This window comes from Bidens hawaiensis, unplaced genomic scaffold (genome assembly GCF_021521415.1).
Source record: "Bidens hawaiensis isolate Kalapana, Puna unplaced genomic scaffold, B.hawaiensis_p1.1 tig00017563_1, whole genome shotgun sequence".
NCBI classification, from domain to species: Eukaryota; Viridiplantae; Streptophyta; class Magnoliopsida; order Asterales; family Asteraceae; genus Bidens; species Bidens hawaiensis.
Window position 1 is genome coordinate 354,947 of NW_027492653.1, and position 22,740 is coordinate 377,686.

The 22,740-nt window shown below is 32.8% G+C and overlaps 1 pseudogene; it reads left to right on the plus strand.

The window, feature by feature from the left end:
• Positions 1–6,462: 6,462 nt before the first annotated feature.
• On the plus strand, positions 6,463–9,120 carry LOC143554172 (receptor-like protein kinase THESEUS 1 pseudogene; annotated as a pseudogene).
• The last annotated feature ends 13,620 nt before the right edge of the window (positions 9,121–22,740 follow it).

Consider the following 22,740-nt stretch of genomic DNA (forward strand, 5'->3'; position numbering starts at 1 on the left):
AAGAAGCTAGAGCCAAAACAAAAAAAAATTACAAAGAGAATTACACCAATCTTTCCATTAAAACCAGCAAACTAGTTTGTGTTGTCGCGCGTATTCTTTTATTCATTTCTAATAAATGCTTGTTGGGTACTCTAAAAAGGAAGATCTACCAAATAGTTTCTTTCATGACACTTGCCATATTAACAACGGGTGATATATCTTGTAATTGACCACAAGCGTTAAATCAAGACAGGTTAAGAGTTGCACTACCTAGAGATCCTGAAGCTGCACAGAAACGTCTTAATTTGAAATTAGTTAGTTAGTTTTAGAACATCTCGAATGGGTGTTATATAGCGCTCTGCCATGTTGGTGTGGCCCCCTCTATCCGTTTATATCTCTCCTAATTTTCACAGACACTGACACATACACACCCCTTCCCCTCTCTCGTAATCAACCACAATAAGCTTCTATGTCGTTGATACGGCTCATGGACCCCCCCCCCCCAGCTACGCCCGCTAAATTAAGATGCTTTTAACCAATAAAGAATAGTTGCACTTCGATTTATAATTTATAATTAATGTGTTTATTTATTTTTAACAAATAAAACAAGAATATACTATAACCAACTTGATGATTAAATAATTTGCTTGTAATTTCTATAGTTTAACGAACTAAACAAGTCGGTATTGCTCTTAAGAATTAGTAACGTGGTTCCACGCGATCACGGATCTACCTGACAACCTTAATTGAAAAGGCATTAAATGTACACTTTGAGTGAAATACAAATTATTAATAATTAAGGCATAAGCTTCATATAGAATATCAACCATGTTAATGAGTTAATCAATCATATTCTAACAATTTATGAACTTAAGATATTAATCATATTATAGATGTTTGGATATACATTTTTTTTTATCATTTCTACATTTCTTGGCCAAAATCACAGACATGACGGTCTTTGAGATTTTAAGTGCCCAAGATAAATACTAATAAATGATTCTTACAAATATTTTTTTTTTAACAAAACTGATTGTCCATGTCCATTACTAATTTACTTCAATGGCCCAAATCCAAATAAATTTTATTAGATTGTTTAATGTATAATAGACTTATTTATATTTTCAGGTTCTTAGGCGATTTTCAACACTATTCGCTAATAAAAGTTAATAAAATTTCATGCTCTTGTCAAGACCATGTCCAGGGCCGTCACTAAGATGTGTAAAAATTTTTTGGGCCAAAGCCTAAATAAAATTTTATAATTTGGGTTGTTCAAAAAAAAATTGTGTCTCAAGATTAAAACCCATAACCTTTTGTTTGATAGTGATACACATTTGCCATCACACCTAGCTAGTGGTTGTGTAATTGAATTTAAAGATTAAGAGCATGTTTGGATTGAGTTTGAAAAATAGTTATTGGCTTATTGGTGCTTTCAAAAAGCCAATAAATTAAAATGTGTTTGGCAATCACAAAAGTCTTTCTTATTTTAGCTTTTTTCAAACTCAATCCCAAACATGCTCTAAAATTACATATTTGTTTACATAAAAATATATATAATTTTTTTTTTTAAATCAGGCCTACTGGAGTGTCGGCCGGGACGGTTGACAACCTTGACCCCCCTTTGGCCGGCCTTGACCATGTCATAGACCGTGCCCGAGCCTTGTATGAGAGGTTTGAGACAACCCTGATCACGGTGTTAATCTAAGCTTTTAGATTTTATCCTATTCAGTCACCTAAAAGTTCAAAACCCTAAAAATGGCATGAAATTCCACAAAGATCTACACGTTAACCAAACGGTCTAAAAGTTAGTGACAAATTTAGAAGTTATCTATTTTACTCTCTCATATGTTTTTATGTTATTTGTAACAGACATTCTTTTTCTTTTTAACGCCTTTTTACAACATTCTAAAACAAGAAGTAAGCACTTTAAGGTTCCCTTTTCCATATCTTACATAATATTAAGGGATTTTTATATATTTCTCCTTTCTAAACTATATTTTTACATATTTTCCCTTCCTAAACTATGTAAATTACATATTTCTCCAAAATACAAACTTTTAATGTAAAATATACAATGCTCTTTAAGCATGGTTTGAGGAAATATGTAATTTCAAAGTTTAGATATAGGAAATATGTAAATACCCATATTAAGGTTTACATGCTAACCTTTGAAGTATACAAGAACGTTTTATCTCATTATCCGTCAAATAAAATTAAAATGTATTATGTACTAACATATTCTTTTTTTTTTTTTAAGAGTGATGTATTAATAATCAATTAATCATCACGCCTTTTGATGTGAAACCTTTTTTTCAGACAAAAAGTTAGAACGAAAGCTAAGAGCATTCTCATCCAACTCCTTATATTATGTGAGGCGTGTTTTTATAATTTAGAGAATGATTCAGGGTGTTGTGAGTGAAGAGTTTTATATTTTAAAAAAAGTGGTAATTTTTCTGTATATTTGAAAAGTTGTTGTTCATCCCCTATAATTTTTTAATATATTTTGAAAGTGGTTGTGAGTGAAGGAAAGAGAAAAAGTAATAATAAAAGGTATAAAAAGTATTATTTAATTGAAATGGGAAGAGAAAATAAAGTGAGTTTTAGTATAATTTTTGGTTTGGAGATAGAGGATGGGATGAGAATGCTCTGACAAAATTTGATAAATATTAATTTCAATTAGTGAATGTGATATGGGAGGTGTGAAGTATGAGATGTGAGTTTGTTAAGTAAACGTCACGTAGACTATGGGTTACATTTCACATTTCATATGAAAAACATATGTTATAGTAGGATGAAATGTAAAACGGGATTGGGAGATGAGTGAGTAAAATGATTACTTATATATGATTAATATTTTTAAAAAAATTAAGAAAAAGCAAATAATCACATGCTCCGTGCCCGCTACTCAGATCGTGCTATTCCCACGTCCAAATTCGAGCCCCTTTATGGCGGTGTTTAGCGCCTACCATGCACACTTAGCTTGGCACGTCGCATGTTTCACGATGTCATGACACATGGCCTTGTATATTTCTACATTATCGTTGTTTTAATTAGTGACAAAGCTTGGATGAAAACACCAGGATGGTCGGACTCAAAGTTTTCGGTTGAAAACGAGTTAATTTACATTACATATAAAAAATTTCAGATGAAAACACATAAATTTACATTGCTAAGAAAAAAAACGGGGGTGACCGGAGCCACCCGGGCCACAATACAAGCTTCCCCCTTCGTCCTAATGAAATTATCTTTTTTAAATAAAATAATTAAATTATACTCTTTAATTCTGCAATTTACTTATATATTTTTATAAAGCTTTTTAATATTTCTTACGCTTTTTTTTTCTCTTTCTAATATCTCCTAATAGATCTTATATTTTTGGTAGCGTGTCATATTAAAATAAGAATATAGATAAAAAAAAAGAATCATAAGCTATTGTTTGCAACTATTTCAAATAATGTTGGGGGGTTTTAATGAAATATTGGTGGAAGTTTATGTGGTGAAGAAAAGTCGATAAAAAGAATATCACATAAATGAGAAACCACATTCATGTAACACCAAAGGAAATCGATTTTCTATTCACCATTTCCTATATTTTATGAACTTTATGTACGTGTGAAGTATGTAACAAACAAATATAATGTTATGAAAAACATCACATTTATTTATTCATTCAAGTGCAAACAAAACATGTAAAAACAAGTTTTGATAAATGGTACCCCAATTTTTAAAGCTATTTAAGTGGCAGCGGCATAGCTTATTGCCCACTTGCCTTATGTTTCGATGCATAAAAAAAACTTGCAATTATCTTGAATGACATATTTTTGTATTAAAATTTAGACTACATGATTAGAAATTATTCCATCAGAAAAATCTAAATCGTATTCCATTTTGTTTGAAGATTTTTTATATATTCAAATACTAAAGTTATTCTTAATAAAAAAATATATATATGTCCTTTTGTGTTTATCACTCCTTAATAATACTGTGATAACTGATAAGCCATATATTTAAGATTGACAATAAATTAATCTGCTAAAGTATAGATATTTTTTTTCTCCCACCTTTGTGTCGGTCAATTAAACAATTATTCAAACAGTTAAGTGGAAGCTAGATTTTCCATTGTTTTTCGAGCCGCAAGTAAACAGACAAACTGTCATCTGACTAACAAGAGTTTGTAATTTAATAACAACATTAACTAATACAAAAGTAAGAGCATTCTCATCCCACCCCTCTTTTTATGTGATGGGTGTTTTTATAATTTAGTGAGTGATTTAGTGTGTTGTGAGTGAAGAGTTTTTATATTTTAGAGAAAGTAGTGATTTTTCTGTATATTTGAAAAGTTACTGTTCATCCCCTATAATTTTTTAATATATTTTGAAAGTGGTTGTGAGTGAAGGAAAGAGAAAAGGTAATGATAAAAGGTATAAAAAATATTATTTAATTGAAATGAAGAGAGAAAATATAGTGAGTTTTAGTGTAATTTTTAGTTTAGGGATAGGGGGTGGGATGAGAATGCTCTAATATGCCAATAAAATAAAATTATTCTCTAATTGTATTCTTAATCCGTTCCTTAAAATTACGTGAGAGAGATTTGTAAGTTATATGATATGGTTATGAGTGGCTGTGAGTAGAAGAGAGAGAAAATTTATATGGAAAAGCTAAATTTAAGGTTTCACTGTAGATACTGTATAATTTTTTAATATTTTCATAAAATAGTTGTGATTAAAATAAATAAAAAAATATGATGATAAAGATATAAAAAACATTATTTAATTAAACATGAGAGAGAAAATACAGTATTTTTTAGTGTAATTATATGATATATATGGATATATGGTGGGAAATTGGTCGGGAATGCTCCAACAATTTTGGTTTCTTCTATGTTAAACACACAAGTGATATACTTACTATTTAGAGCATTCTCAACATATCCCCCATGCTCATCTCTATAATTACACTAAAAACACTACATTTCTTCCTTCTGTTTAATTTAATAATATTTTTTTTATACTTTTATTATTACAATTTTCTCTTTCCACCCTATAATTTACAAAAAATCACTACTTTTTTCCAAAATTTACAAAAAAAATAAAAATCATTACCTTTTCTCTCTTCACTCTATAATTTACACTCCCAACCACTCAAAACTCATCTTATAATTTATAAACTTCCCTCACAAACATTTGGAGGGATAGGATGAGAATGCTCTGACACATCCCTAATAAGCCATGCTAGTCAGGTGATTTTTCCTTCAAATATAACGAACTGTTTAACCCGTATAACATGACAAAAATGTTTATACGGTAATACGGACCCATAAAAAATGGTATACGAGCTGTTTATATGTGTTCGCATAACTTAATAGAAACTGACTGATTTGACAATGGTGCATCGGGTCAAAAGTCATATGCTTGTATGATATAAAAGTTTGTTTTATACGTCATGTATAGTGTGAAAGGTCAAGGTTTGCAAAAGTCGTACATATCGTATAACCTCATGCTACTCGTATGATAGGATAAACAATTAAACATGTTGCTATGCACTCTTAGAGTCTTAGGAGTGGTGGTATCATATATGTTTATCACTACCCTTTATAATCAAACTAGCTTTTATCTCTCGCATTACGTGGTTGTTTTACATTATTCATTCTAATATATGTATATATATATATATTTGGATTTTAATTTTATTTATTGTAAGAAAGTTAATAATATATTTATGATTTGATGATGAAAGGGTTACAAATAAATGAGATGTTATTACTCGGTTTAAAAATTATTGGGTTTGGTGAGACCCATGACCCGCTTATTTTTTTACTATAAAATTGTTTCTTAATTATTAATAATATCTTTTTTTAATCGGATATAATTTTTTACTTTTTTAGTATATCCATACACATCAAGTATTTGGTGAGATTAATTTTTTAATTTAATGAGATGTTATAACCCATTTAAAGGCTATCTGAATTTGGTGAGACCCATACCCGTGAATTCGGGTCAAATGCATAAAAAACGTTCATTTCCAAATAAAATAATATGGTGACTTGAGAGAATGTAAAGAGCGCTTTTAAAGATTTTGTTTATATGTATTTAAGATAAAAACTGGTTATAACCGAGATGATAAGAAAAAAAAATGAATACATGGTGATTAATTAAACAAAAGCTATTTGTAAGAGTCTTATCATTAGGAACACAATCAGATCTTTTAATTAATAAATAATACCAAATATAAAAAATACTAACATAAATTTGTTTAAACCAACATGTCTTGCCTTATTTAATAAGTAACATAACATGTAATTTGCAAACAATAAAAGCCAATAATAGACTGTAGAGCATTCCCAGCTGCCACCCATAAACCCCCTTTAATCCTCATCCCAAATCCTTTATCTTCATGAGGTGTGTTTACCCCCACCCCAACCCACCCTACCCCCCCCCCCCCCCCTGCTAATTGTAACCAGCTATTTGTTTCATGACACCTACAACTTGCCTGTAATGGGCCTATTTTCCTCACTTCCTCTGCAATGTCCATAAGGTATAATATCATATATACTCAAACCACTCAAAACACACATCTTTGATTATTATTATTAATTATTATCAATGATTTACTCAAAAAGATTCAAACTTTATACCTTCTTGTACTCCATTTACCTTCATTTCATGATCTGCACATCAACCACTCATCATACTGACAGTTTCTTGATTTCTTGTGGTGAAACAAGCCCAGTAAAATCTGAAGATGGTAGGGTGTTTGAGCCTGATTTAAGCAATACCCATGTCAATATATCACCAATTTCACACACAACTGTGTCCAATTCTCAAATGGGTGTGCCCAAAATCTTATCTTCAGCTAGGGTTTTCACTAGTAGTTCTATTTATACTTTTAGTACCAAGAAAATTGGTAGGCATTGGCTAAGATTACATTTTTACCCTGTTAAGAACACCAGATTTGACCTTGATTCTGCTGTGTTTTCTGTTGAAGCAAATGGGATCACATTGATTCATGAGTTTGCTTTCTTTAGGGGTAGTCAAAATCAAAGTCAAAGTCAAACTGTTTTTAAAGAATATGTTATTGAAGTCACTGGTTTAGGAAAATTGGTTCTTGGGTTGTTACCATGGGAGAATTCGGTTGCTTTCGTTAACGGGATAGAAGTTCTTTACGTGCCCGATAAGGTATTAAGTTCGAAAGTGGTTCCGATTCCGTTAGGGGGTGCTTATGAGCTGCCAGTTCATGTTGGGTTTGAGACAGTTTATAGGGTGGATATGGGTGGGTCAAGATTGTTACCAAAGATTGATTCTTTATGGCGGAAATGGGAATCGGATGAATCTTTTCTTGTTAATCCGGCTGCGGCTCGTAATGCGTCCGTTAATCCGAATTTGATTCGGGTTCGTGATGGGGTTTTGAATGATATTGCTCCAGATTGGGTTTATGCTACTGCTGAAGAAATGGCGGATGCGCGTGTTAGTGACCAGAGGTTTAATATTTCGTGGCGGTTTGAAGTCGAACACGGGTTTGGTTACTTTATAAGATTGCATTTTTGTGATATTGTTGGGACAAGATTGCATGATTTGGTGTTTAATGTTTATATAAACAATCAATCTGCTATTGAATCTTTAGATATTTCACAAAGGGCAAAAGGGTTAAAGGCTGCTTATTATATTGATTTTTTCACCAATGTGTCGATGGATTCGGATAGTATTTTGGTTCAAGTTGGCCCGAATCATTTAACAGGTTATTTACCGACTGCGCTTTTAAACGGTTTGGAGATTATGAAAATGAGCAATCCTAGAGATAGTCTTGATGGGAGACTCGGTGTGAATCTTGATTCAACCGATGCCAAGAAAAGCAAGAATACAAGAATGATGATTCTGATCTTTTCGTGTTTGGGTGGCCTTTTTGTAGTTTTTATACTTTTGCTATCGTTTACGTGTTTCTTGTGTTTTCGACGCAAAACGAAGCTTAAAGAAGACGATTCTTTAAAGTGGTCGCCTCTCCCGACATACGTTGGTGATTCAAGAAACAAATTTTCATCAGGCACTTTCGGTTCCACCACGGTTTTACATAGTCTAGGTCAAATGATATCATTTTCCGAGGTCCGTGAAGCAACCCGAAACTTTGACAAAAGCTTGCTATTAGGGTCAGGCGGGTTCGGGAAAGTTTACAAAGGGGTTCTTGAAAACGGGCTCGTGGTCGCTATCAAAAGAGGCAACTCGCGATCCCAACAAGGTTTAGTCGAATTCAAAACGGAAATCGAGATGTTATCCAAACTTCGCCACAGACACTTGGTCTCGTTAATCGGCTACTGCGAGGAACTAAACGAAATGATACTTGTGTACGAGTTCATGGCTGGCGGGCCCCTCAGACGACACTTGTACGGGTCAAACCTCCCCCCTTTGACTTGGAAACAACGGGTTGAAATACTGATCGGTGCTGCAAAAGGGTTGCATTATCTTCACACGGGTGTATCAGAAACGATCATACACCGAGATGTGAAAACAACCAACATTTTGTTAGACGAGAATCTTGAAGCTAAAGTTGCTGACTTTGGGTTGTCAAAATTCGGGCCGAGCTTGAATCAAACGCACGTCAGCACTGCAGTGAAGGGTAGTTTCGGGTATTTAGATCCAGAATACTTTCGTCGACAACAACTAACCGAAAAGTCAGATGTTTATTCGTTCGGCGTGGTAATGCTAGAAATTTTATGCGCAAGACCGGCCATAAACCCGAGCTTACCAAGAGAGCAAGTGAATATAGCCGAGTGGGCGATGAACTTTCAAAAGAAAGGTGATTTAGCAAAGATTATGGATCCAAGTTTAATGGGTAAAGTGAATCTTGAATCTTTAAGAAAGTACGGTGAAACTGCTGAGAAGTGTTTGAGTGAAAATGGTAATCAAAGGCCATCAATGGGAGATGTGCTATGGAACTTGGAGTATGCTCTTCAGTTTCAGTGGGCGGATGTGGACGATGCGGATAGTATGAGGGGTATTTCCGACATTCCTGACCGGATTCCCGACGTCGAGAGTGTTGATATGGAGACTGTTAGTGATCTTGATTTGGAGTCCAATGGGACTATGAGGGATTGATTGTTTTGGTATAGGGTATATTGGTTGTTTTATAATTGGTATGCTTGATTTGTTGTATAATGGGTTTGTTTGTTCATTTGCTATTATATAGTTTGAGACAACTAGGTAAGTGTTATCTTTCTGAAAGGAAATACATATTAAATTTATGGAAAAAAATCTCTAAGTATCCGTGATCACGAGACATATAATTATCACTATAAATAAGAACAATAATTCCAATAGTAGTGATTAATTGATTAATATTGACATAATAGAAGTAAGTAGATTGATCAAGCATCTGAATTCTAAAGAAAAATCGTTATTGATAATCCAAAACCATACATATTGATAGACAAATGTGCTATTTAATTGCTGAATAGACAGATTGATAGAAAACATCATGGCTATGCTTAACAATAAAACACTCTGAAAAGTTCACATGTGACGAAGACTTTTTGTTGCCGTCGGGAAAAGAAGTCCTAGCCCTATTAACATCAGAATGGAAGTAGAAGAAAATGTATTATTCACGCATATTGATATGTCTGTTCCATAAAAAAAATTATCCTTAATTAATTGTTTCTGATCCACCGAATCTTGTTTATTTCGAAAAAAGTCAATAAAAAATCAAGATATGTGGTATGAATAGTGAATACAAAAGAGAGATTTATGGTTGATTGGGTCACGTGGCAGGTTGTTACGGTGTCACGTCAACGACTCTATTTTTCTTTAAATATGTTATATTATTTTAAAAAAAATTATGTTTTTGTGGCTTACTAATTTATTTGCTACCGTAACACGTGCTTTTTTGTTTTAAATATGCTAATTTGCTTTATTATGGTGTTGACGAATTTAATATTTTTGTTCAGTTATGGTGTCATAAGCTGATACCATTTATTATAACGAACCTAACTGATATCTAACGAATACACGTGTTTGCTTGACGGGTTTTGCTACCTAGCTAGAATCATTTACCAATGCTTCTAAGACAGAACCGATCAGTTGGACCGGTTAATCTGGGTTGGTCTGTATTGCACTATTTGGGCTGAACTAGAGAAGGATCCGTGTTGCACTTTTTGGGCTGGATTGAAGATGGAGTCTTGGAGATGTAATAAGTCATGTAACTGTGGTTCATTAGTCATTACTTGACTAATATAAATCAAATTTTGTTAATATAATAAAGAGCATTTTTTGTTAAAATAATAGCATTACTTTTTCTTAGAGTGAGAAACACACATTCGTTAATTCTATTCCTAAATCTACACACTCTCGAACCCTCAACCTCACGATAAGAGACACCACTATATACCGTCTTGAATTTTGATACCGATATACTAGGTTTTACCAAATTTTGTTGTTTTTCTTTCTTTGCCACAATTAAAGTATTATTATTATTATTATTATTATTATTATTATTATTATTATTATCATTATTGTTATTGTTATTGTCGTGTGAATAACAAGTTTTTTTCATCTAAAATTCCTTAACCTTGTATTATGCAAGGTTATGAACTCACCACCTTACATTTAAAGGGGTAAACATTATATCACTAAACCATTAGGTCATGAACAAAAAAGGTACAACCGTTAATATAACTTCTTTAATTAACTATCATGCTATTGACATATTATTCATATAGTATAATATTCTAAATTTGTAATCATTAAATTGTTTTAATATAAATTATGATGATGAAACACCATTGGGAATTAAACATTTGTTTTCATAAAGGCAAATGCATTTAATCTCAGCTGTCTATATTTACTCAACATGTATAATGAAATATGAAATGCGATAATCAAAACTTTTACAGTTTTTGTTAGAAGTAAAAAAAAAAAAAAGATAACACATTAAAAAGAAAATTACAACATTGGACCACCCATTAAATTTGAGTGCCTTCAAAGTAATAAAAAAAAAAAGATGTCGTTAATGAAATTGAGAAAAAGTTACTCCTAAAAAAACTTAGTATTTCTTAAATAAAGAAGTTTACATGTTATGTTTCCCAAATACTTTTTTCCACCAGTTTAAATGGATTTTAATATTCTTAAAACTATATAACAATTACCAAAATAATTGTAGCTTAACGGTATCAAGATGTTATATATTATGTACTATCTTGTTGTGACGGTTCACGTCCCATTATAAAAAAAACGATCTAAATTTTTGAATAAGTTTATGGTACTTGAGTTTGCCATTAAAAAATGTAACAATTTACAATAATAAGTAACATTCTTATCTTACCCAGAAAAAAAAAATCCTTGATTTTCATAGAGTTTTAAATAAAAGTGTTAACTAATCATCAAGTGCATTTATATCTCCTTTCCCATTTACTCAACATAAAAATTAAAAACATATCCTTATGTCCACATTGATGAATTCAAATTCAATCCCAAACTAGTTAACAAATCTTTACATTTAATATAAAAAAAAATAAACACAAAATTAAATTTAATACTCATTGCATATTTCCATGTGATATACACATATTTTTTTCTCCTTTTAATAAATGCTCCAAATTACTAAATCCAGTTATCAAATTCTCACAATTGTAGCAATACTGACAATAATATATCTGAACCTGAACCCATCATATCATATCATAATTGTATATTACATATACATATACATATACATATACATATAATCCCGATGTTGTTCTTCTTTCTTCATAGACCGGTTTGACTTTACCTTAAAAAAATCAAAATCAACATAGGTTGTTGACTTGTGTTGTGTTTGATTCTCTAGCTCTAATGGGGCCCACCAGAGGTTCCAAATCGAAAAAGAAGCATGCTGCCACCACTTACACTCCGCCGTTAACTCACTCTCAACCGTCCGATTGGTGGCATGATTTCTCCAAAAGGTTTCATGGTATGTTTTTTATTTTTATCTTCATATATTTGTTTGTGTTCTTGTGTCTGTCTGTCTTGTTTGATGTTCTTGAAGTATTTTGATTGTGTTGATGCTCAATCTGTTTGTATGGTATGATTGTATATTTGTATGATTTAATGTGTCTTGTTTTATTTTTTTATATATTTTTTTATTTTTTATATATGTGTGAGTAGAATGTGATTGTGGAGGATGATTCATATGATGCTTTTAGGGGATTTTTGTTTCTTGTTCTTGAAGTATTTTGATTGTGTGGATGTTTAATCTGTTTGTAATCATTTTATTCTTTATGGGTATGATTTAATATTTTCTTGTTCATGTGTTTATTTTATTTTCTTGTTTTTTTAATTTTTTATTTTAATATTTGTGTGTGTAGAATGTGATTGTTGAGGAGGATTCATATGATGCTTTTAGGGGATTTTTGTGTTTCTTGTTCTTAAAGTATTTTGATTGTGTGAATGTTTAATCTGTTTGCAATCATTTTATTCTTTGTGGGTATGATTTAATGTTTCTTGTTCATGTGTTTATTTTATTTTATTTATTTTTATGTATTTTTTTTCTGTGTGTAGAATGTGTTTCTTGTGCTGATTTGGTCCAATTTCATTTTTTTTCCCTTTTTTTGATACTTTTGATGTAAAAATAATCGATCGTTATATTGGCGTGTTGATGATTTGCAGCATAGGTAACACCTGCAGATTTTGAGTTTTTGTTAAATATGAATTCATGAATCCTTAATAATTAAAAATATTTGATTAAAATGTTGTAACTTGTAACCTAGCAATTTTCAGAATCAAAATTCACCCAAAAATAGTTGCTTTATGATATCCCAAAATAGCTTTAGTTTAATACCATTTAATGGTTTAAATGTTACAAAGGCAAAGTTCCACCAACTTTGACCATAAAATCAACTCCTTTCACACTAAAAAGTCAAACTTTGACTGTTTAGCCCTATTTTGGGTGAATTATTTTACAGCTATTTTGGGTAAACCCTATTTTGGGCAAATTGTTTTACACCTATTTTGGGTGAATTCATGGTGCACTCAGGCTCGATGGCTCGATGTTCGGCTACGGTTTGGGTCCCAATTATGCAAATAGACGGTGTGCTAGGCTTGAACCCGTGACCTTTCTCATATTTCAACAGTTGACTTGCAGTTGACTTTTTTGAGAAGTTCTGATTGTGTAATATTTAGCTGACCCAAACAAGCATCGGGTTACGGGTTAAGCGTTTTTAAAACCATCTAAGCATATATGATCAGTCTCTTGATTATTTCAATAAAAAATATCAGTAATTTTTTTTAGATGCAAATCTACATTTGTTTGTTTTTAACACACAAATGCTGCTAGAACACCTAGTTACAACATAACACAATATGAACTTTAAGAATGGAATATGTTATTAAAACGCGATATGTCATTAAAACAAAAACGACAAGAACTTGCTTCAACGATAGCATCATACCGTATCTAGTGTTTAGGGTCAACGCTTTACGCACGCGCAGACAAAATTTTCAACTATATTCGAATCTAAGGATTACTTTTGCTGCGAATAACATTTAGTACTAGATTCGGATCTTTCAAGTCAACACTTTGACTTTTTCGGATAATACACACACAACCGTCATATGATGTCATTATATGGTAAGATCTAAGTTATGATCAATTGATCATACCGTATTTTGCTACAACTGCTTGTGTTCTCATTTCCTTTGAAACTTCATATTTTTCTTAATTTGTCAAGGTTAAAATTTGCTAGATCTTTTTTATTCATGGTGCGATGAAAGATCGAGATAAACGCTAATTTTGATCATTGTATGTAACTTCTCAGGGGAATTCAAAGAATCACCGGACGCACAAACTTTTGAAGCCATGTTCAAGATGTCAATGAAAACATTTGACCATATCACTTCACTTGTTAAAGAAGAAATCATGGGCAAGAATATTAAGCCCACTGACCTCGATGGTAACGGGTTGAACCTATATGATATGGTTGCTGTCGCTCTAAGACGGTTAGGCTCGGGTGAATCTTTATTATCGATTGGAACTTCACTTAACATTTGCAAAACCACTGTTGCTCATCTAACCAAACGGTTCGTGGACGCGTTGATAGAAAAAATACAGTCCCATCTTTCCTGGCCTTCAACCGAGGCCGAGATGGAGGACATCAAATCCAAATTTGAGGAAATTGGGGGCCTCCCAAATTGTTGTGGCGCGATCGACACCACCCACATTTTGATGTCTATGTCACTTGCTGACCGGTCAACTGAAGTTTGGTATGACCGAGAAGGCAACCAATCCATGACGTTACAAGCGATCGTGGACCCCACTTTGAGGTTTCGTAACGTCACTGCCGGGTATCCTGGAAAATATACTGATGAGTATATCTATACGGAGTCAGCATTTATTGGACTATGCAGAAACGGGGAGAGATTAAACGGGAAACAAGGAAAACTTTCTGAAGGGAATGAAGTGCAAGAGTATATCATTGGTAACTCGGGCTTCCCGCTGCTGGAATGGATATTAACTCCATATCAAGGTGACCAACTCTGGGATTCAGAAGTGAAATTCAATGAAATGTTGCTGAAAACACATACGGTAGCTAGCGACGCGTTTGTGAAGCTGAAAGAGAACTGGAAGATCCTTGGAGGAGTATTGTGGAGGCCCGATAAGCATAGGTTACCGCTAATTATTACTGCTTGCTGCATACTGCATAATATACTTATTGATATGGAAGATGAAGTTCAAGAGACGATCGTGTTTTCAGGATCTCATGATGTGGATTATCGTCCCGTGTTTTGTAACTCAGTTGATGATCATGATGGTGCGATTCTGAGGGAGAAGATTTGCGGTTATCTTTCGAGCAAATGATGGCGTGCATAAGTGTTCTGCAAGATGATATGATTTTCTGGTTTTCCGTTTTCGTATCTTTTTTTTTCTTTTTATAAACAAAGTAGTGTTGTTTGGATTTTGTTTAAGTTTATGGATCTTGGAATAATTTTCTTTCTATGTTTAATAAGTTTGTTTGGTTGATTAATGATTATGCATGCAGTTTAAATGCTAAGCTTCATATCATTTTTAACTGTTAATTATACTTGTCATAGTGTTGCAGTAGAACTATTAGTGTAGTTGTGTCAAATGCTATAAATCTAGTAAACTCTTATATATAAGAGTCTAATGTTAGGATAAAGCTGTCATTGATCCAAAAAGGTTGTAAATTGGACCCTTGGTCTCTAGGTTTATTAGGAGTTATGTTAGTTTAATAAGTACGAACTCCGGAACTCGTATGTTTGATGAACTAAAAAACAAGACGTTTCGTGTTAAAAAGACATTAGTCATATAAATTAATAAGATACCGTAAAAAGATAAACAAGGTTGATTCATAAATCATAATGCACATTGTTTGATCTATCATGGAATCAAAACTTGACTTGACCTAACCTGACAGGATTGGACCAAGAGCGATTTCTGTTGGCATTTAATATTTCGGAGGTCATGCTTTTTTCGGTAAGATAGTATTTTTTTTTTTTGGTTTTCGATACCAAAGGATCCAACAATTTATTTTCATGGTAAAAGTCAAAAGTGAAAATCAAATTGTTACTAAAAATTTAAGTTAACAAATGACAATTTTATGTTTACGTGCATGATTATGTAAACATCAAAGTAACGGTGGTTTAATTGAAAATGGCGATTGTTTATAGAGGTGCACAAAACCGATTTAAGAAGAAAACCACCGAACCGGGTTGGTCAACATGTTATCAATCGGTTGGTAAAAAACCGGGTCGGGTCCAAAACCAATTTACGAGGAAAAATGTTCAAACCTATTAAATCGATTTAGTTAAGGTTAAAAATCAATTTGGGAAAAAGGGGGGGGGGGGGTTCTTTGTTGCTCTAAATCACGTCACTTGGGTTTTAAAGACTAGCACATGAATTCTGACATCTCATGTCATTTTTTGTCGAGTCTTTTACAATTCTCAAAGAATTGTTTCTTTTAATATTTTATTGTTCTTTTAAAAGGCCATTTTAATGTATTTGGACATATAGAACTTTCTAATGGATTTCCTACATTAAAGTTAGGAAAGAGTATTTTTTTTGGGGGGTTTGGTTTGGGGGAGGGGGGGGGGGTTCTTTTTGCATGTTTTTCATATCAAAAATCGGTTTCAAATACACGACTACGAACTAGTATACAAACTGGCAGGTTTGTGGAAGTCCAAACCGGTTTTTCCCTAACCATTTTTTGTTGAAGTGGGTCGGGTTAGAAACTGGTTTACCGGGCCTAAACCGGTTTTTTTACATCTCTAGTTGTGTAGCATAGAGTTGAATCGGCCAAACGTGAAGGGCTTTTATGTAATTTACCTTTAACATAAACTTATCAAATCAAAATTCAAATAAAAGATTTGGGGGTTTAGGGTTTATAATCGGCAAAATGGGTATTCAAAAATTTGTTGTGAAGAAGCTTTTGAACGACAAGAAATTCTGGTTCGCTTCTTTCTTAATCGGTTGGGCTGCTGCTTTACAGGTATTATTATTATTATTATTATTATTATTATTATTATTATTATTATTATTTCAATCAATTTGATTAATCGTTTGTTTGTTTTGAGGTGCTTTAAGGGTTTGGATCAAATACAAATTAAATTAACGTGAAACTGTGCGAACTAAGTAGTGTAATTATATATACCGCAACGATGTAATTACATAATTACACTGCCTGTGTGTGTGTAAAATTACAGCACTTGATTTGCACAGCTAGCAAGTTAATTTAATATGTACATTAACTTTCCCCTAAATAACTAAATATGTAATTGTTGGATATAGGCGCATATGATGTGGTTACAGAGACAAGACTCGTTTAAGCAGAAGTTTGGAACAACGTTAGATGATCAAAATACGAACGATTCAACTCATGACCGAGTTGTAGCCAATTGGTGCATTGTTGTTACATGAGTTACAAAATGATGTTAGGGTTTTAACTTTTAAGTCATTAAGCCTTAAGTTTTGGTCTTGTTTGAAATAATGTGAAGTTTCACTTTGCTTATGGAATAATGTGTGAATTTTACTTTGTTTTAGTTTACATGTAATTAGTGTTGTAGAAATCGTTAGGCACTAGTTGGGCGGTGGGGTAGGGACTAGATTAATTGGGATTAATCAAATTGGAATTTATATGTAGCTTTTCAAATATGCATATGCATACCAAAATTTATATCTAATTTCTTCAATTTTGACCAAATAGAGATTAATCATCGGTGGGGTGCCGACTAGGCGACTGGCGATTAATCGAGGATTATTCGGCGCCTAGACAGGATTTTTGCAACCATGCATGTAATTGATGCCCGCTTGATGAAGCTAGTTTTAAAATGTTATGTCTAAGTTTTAATGTAATCTTGTAGCTGGAGGACAGTTTGTGCCAATGATATGTCTTGGCAATGCTTTACTAAAACTCTACTCGGGTATTTCTTACGAAACGAGGTAAAAAAACAAGTACAAGGTAGAAATATAACGGGTGTCTAAGTAGAATTGTTTCGAAAGGAGGAAATACACTTGCCTTATTGAAAGGATCCATAATCGAAATGGTATAATGTGGTAAGAATGCAGTATGCACAGTTTGTTTTGCGATCGTTCTTTTTTGGTTATCGCATTTATGATTTTGTGCACATGAAGGCAGAAGGAAGCTAAGGCAGAAGCATCCATATATGTTATGAACATTACAATCATCTTTTTGTGTCTGTACACTGCTTAACAGTAAAGACTAGTTTCTCTAGGTGCATGGCCAATAAGGCGTTTTTAGCACCCGGTGTTTCTCGTCTTTTCACTTCAGCCTTTTCCATATTGGAAGGGTTTTTGGCGTTACGAAGAATGAGTGTTTTTTCTGATGTCCGAGTTGACTAAGAACCTTTTTTTTTTGGTGTTTTTGGGTTTTATGGCACTTTAGCTGCAAGATTTTCTTTTTTTTTTTTGGGTGTTATTTTACAGTTGTGATTGCTAGTTTTTACACTTAACCTGTATATTACGCCTTTGTGTCGTATACGGTCATAAAGATTCTTCATTATGAAATTTCCTTGTCACCAACTCTTCGATCTCGTAGCGATGCATTTGATATCTTAGTAACTGTTCACCTTGCAAGTTTCAGGGGAAGCTGTTTAATGTGTTTATCTTATTACTATATACCGTATATGTGTTAAGTCAGTTGTGGTTGTCTCATTCAGCTGAAATACAACTCCTTTTATTTCGGGTTGTCCTAAAGTTCAACATTAGTCCTATGCACATCTGTTTGTATCACGGGACCATGAGCCGGAATGGGACCATGAGCCGGAATGGTTGTTACAAACCGCAATCGTATGGACCACAAACATGTCTTGCTGAGTCATTATTTGAACTAAGTGGAGTTTGGAACAGTTGCAGTCAAGGTTCCCACCATGATATGGTTTCAATCAAGAAAATTGAGCCATGTGTTTGCAAGTTTCCATCGTAAAGTTTGAGTGTTTGACCTTTGTACCTGTTCGTACGCACACATAAGCATTTGAAGGTACGGTTTATTATCGTGCTGACTTCTGTGAACACGGGATAGATATTGACTAACAATCTCTGTTATAAAACATGAATTTTCCAAGATTTTAAAGGTACGGTTTATTATCGTGTAGACTTCTGTGAACACCGGAAAGATATTGACAAACGATCTCTTTTATAGAACATGAATTTCCCAAGGAATTTAAAGAAACAAGAAAAATCTAAATGCATATAACAAATGTTAAATATTGACTCGCTATTTGTTATATGTAGCGCACGTTCAATATAAAAATCTAAGGGACTGTTTGGTAGCCTTTTAATGATTAGAGGTAGAGTGTGTTTGCTTAAATCTCTTTATGGCTCATGAAGCCTTTTAATGTTTAAGTTTTAGAGATATGTTGAATGATTAAGATACTACCTTTTAATTAGTCAGACTTTTTATTGATACAGCACTAGATTTACCAAACAGCCCCTAAGTTGGAAACGCAAGAACTGCCTAACATTTAGTGTTTACCAGCTATACCGTACAGAGAAAAAGAGGTGGTTATTAGGGATGGCAATGAAACCCAAACCCGATGGGAAAACCCGAAACCCGACATAAATGGGACGGGTAATACCCGACCCGTTAGGGTTTGGGACGGGTTTGGGATTAGTTTTGAAATTTTTCGCGGGTTTGGGACGGGTTTGGGATTTCTAATATACCAGATTACCCGACAACATAGACCCATTTAACCGATTATATACCCTATGTACCAGATATAGCTTATATATATATAGAAAATGGTTCAAATAAGAATAATGAGTTTCCTAGGAATGGTAAGAACCAATATATTTTGACATTTGGCATTAAAACCTATGGTAAAAGAATAACTCTAGGAAACTATGTCGGTTTTTAGTAATTTTAAATTTCAACCATTGATTAACATGATCCAATAGCTATGATTTATTCCTACTCTTCCTAGAAAACTTATTATTTTTAGGATAACCCTATATATATACACACACACACACATACACACACACATACACACTATATTCCAAATATATTATTTGTCGAAACTTGTTTATGTCAATTATTTGAAATATTTACCTTTATGGTAACCATCTTTGTAATCGATTAGTTATATTTTGTCAAAACCCCGGTAGAAACCCGTCGGGTTTTGAGCACCCTACGAGTATTTTGTCAAAACCCGATAGGAAACCCGAAACGCGATGGAAAAACACGAAACCCAACGTGTAATTACCCGATTAAAACCCGACGGGTTTGGGAAACACTTTTATAACCAAGTATGGGTTTGGGAATACCTAAACCCAACCCAAACCCGACCCATTGCCATCCCTAATGGTTATGGAGTTACAGTCTTAATCAATAAGTACATATGTTTATATGTCTTCAATAATGTGTTACTTAAAATTAGTCTTGTATTAAACGAACGTCTAAATTGGAATAAAAAATTAAATTTTGGAGCACCCAAACACCAAATGGGTTGTTTAGTCCGGTTTAGACTTTAGTTTATACCTAATACACACGCCACCAAGGATTATATAATACACTTTTTATTATATTATTTTTCCCATTTTAGTTCCATGACCATTGACCATGCATTTCACAATTTGAATAAGAGCCTTTACATTAATAATATTATTATCAATTAAGTAATGATATTAGAGTGTCTTTGTTTAATCACTTTCTAATGATGTTCACATTACTCACACCAAATCTGTTTTGGATTCCTCTACTCCCATTTTATTAAGTTACCGTATAAAAGTATGAAAGGTATACGGCGGTGGATATTGTTTGTTGAATAAGTCAAAAGCATTTAGATAACTGCCGGAGAAATTTGAGTACGAAACACTTGTTTAAATTATTTCAAGTCGTTAGAAAGAAGGGGTTTTTTCTTCAACAATTGACTTGGAGAAAAGATACATGCAACATTGTTCCACGCATGTACAAATGGATGGAAAATGGTCATGCAGGGGGGTTATTGTAAGTAGTAATGTAAACGGACCAAGCTACTTAAGATGGAGTTGTTAAAAGCTTGAATTGAGTTAAGCTTAAACGAGCTTGGGCTTAAAATTAAGCTCGTTTATTAGTAGAGTACGAAATACTTCTTTAAATTAACATCTCCTAGTTATTGTAACTTTATTTTTTTTTACTATTAAAGTCCTTACACCCGTTAACATAAGTATTTCCATTAACATAAGTATTTCCATTTTTTTAATTAATGATTTGTAAAAAAAGAATAAGGTTTTTCTTTATGTTATTAAGCCAAGGTAATGACCTTTTTATTTTTTTTATTTTTCTCACACTAAAGGGTTATAAACTCCTCAGCTTTATTTGTCTCATACCATGTGAAGTACTGTGCTATATGCCTATAAGGCTGTATGCTATGGTGAGGGGCATCGAAGCCCTCCACAGCGCCACGTCAGTGCCTCGTAAAAAGCCGGGGCATCGAAGCCCATCCCGCTATGGTTTAATGCCCCTTAGGCGCCCCAATAGATATATATGCATATATATTTATATATGTATGTGTGTATGTGAGAGAGGAGAGAGAGAGAGCTCTACCAATGCCGCCGGTCGTCTTCATGCCTGCCCCCCCTCCGCGTCTGCCTCCACCGCGCCCCCCAACGGTGTTCCAACTCCAACGACGCCCTTTCTCCCCCCTTGAAGGCGCCCATAGTGTATAGTCTAAAGGGTAATAAACTTTTTAATATATTTAAAAATAGAAGCTTAACTGTCTAAAAGATAGTACGTATTTAATCAGGAAAATATACATGATTTGACATATGATGTGACTTTTTTAAAGTCTTTTCCGTTTATTTAAAGTCACTTGAAGAAGAATAAGCGTACATATTGACGTAGACCAATTTAGAGATGTATTTTCATTTCGTGGTTTAGAAAAATATATACATATTCATAAACGAGCTGTTCTATTAGTTTTATTAATAAATTTCTATTGTTACATGTATAAATAATTACATTACTTGTTTTTTAGCTAGTTAAAACTTGTTCTTTTAATAGTTAAAAAAAAAGGATAATTTTACAAAGTAAACAAGTCTTCTAAATGCTTTAGTAGAGTGGATTAAAGGTCTTTTTATTATTTTAAAGTCACTCAACTTTTATTATATATTTAAATTATATGAACTTTTTTAAATATAAAAGTATTAATAAATAAGCAAAATAATAACTAAAAAATCAGATAAGAATCGTAATTACCATTTTTTCAAGTTATTCTATAAAATGGGACAAAAATAAGAATGAGAAAGATTTATAGGCAAAAAAAAAACCTTTAAAAATAATAAAAATAATAACTCAAAATTTAATAAAGTAACAAAAAAAAGTAAAACACAAAAATATTTCCACCTTCTTCCTCGTTAAAAAAAAGACACAATATTGAAAGAAAAAGATCATTGTGTCTTTTTGCTTATGTGTTTTGTGTTTATTTTCGTCATTGATTTTGTCTTTTTTTTTCTTGATATTGTGTTATATTACTCAATATTGTGTTATATTTTGTTTAGCATTGTGTTATATTTTACAATATATTGTACCTTTTGTTCATTTTCGTCATTGTGTTTTTGATCTCGGCATTGTGTCTTTTCGTCATTTTTTTCGAAGCGGGAATGATGGAGGAAACATTTGAGTTTTTAAATTTTTTTCATTTTTTATTTGTATTTTGAGTTATGATTTTTATTGTTTGTTTTGGGGTTTTTTATGTGATCACAAATTTTTCTTTCACTTTTGATTTTTGTATTCCTTTGTATTTTAACCTTTCCCTTATCATGTCATGTTTTTTTTTTCTTTTCAACTTAAATTAAACAATTATGAAACTTATATTATTTATTGATTTTTTTTCGTTATTGCCTTCCGCTTGTTATTTATTGATTCATCCCTAATTTGTAACCAATACCACATGTAGTTTTCATTTACCTCAATTAATTCTATAAAATTAAGTCGCTCTATCTTTTAGGGTCTAGGATAGACTATAGAGGAGAGGCGTACTCTCGTCCCACCCTATCTAGGGATGCTCACGAGTCGAGCCCAAATCAAGCCAGGATGATTTCAAACTCGAGTTCAAAATTAAATAAGGTAGTTTAGTTAGGCTCGAACTTGATTTTGAAGTTAAGCAAGCATTTGATCGAGTCAATGAGCCGAGCCATGACCAGAGCTGAGCTTGGGTCGAGTTTGGCTCGGTTACAAATATGAGCCAACTCAACTTAGGTTTTTCAAATCAAATTTTTTTAGTTAATTTTATTCAAACGAGCCATAACTTCCTTTTTCAACATCGTATATAAACGCAACATGAATATATT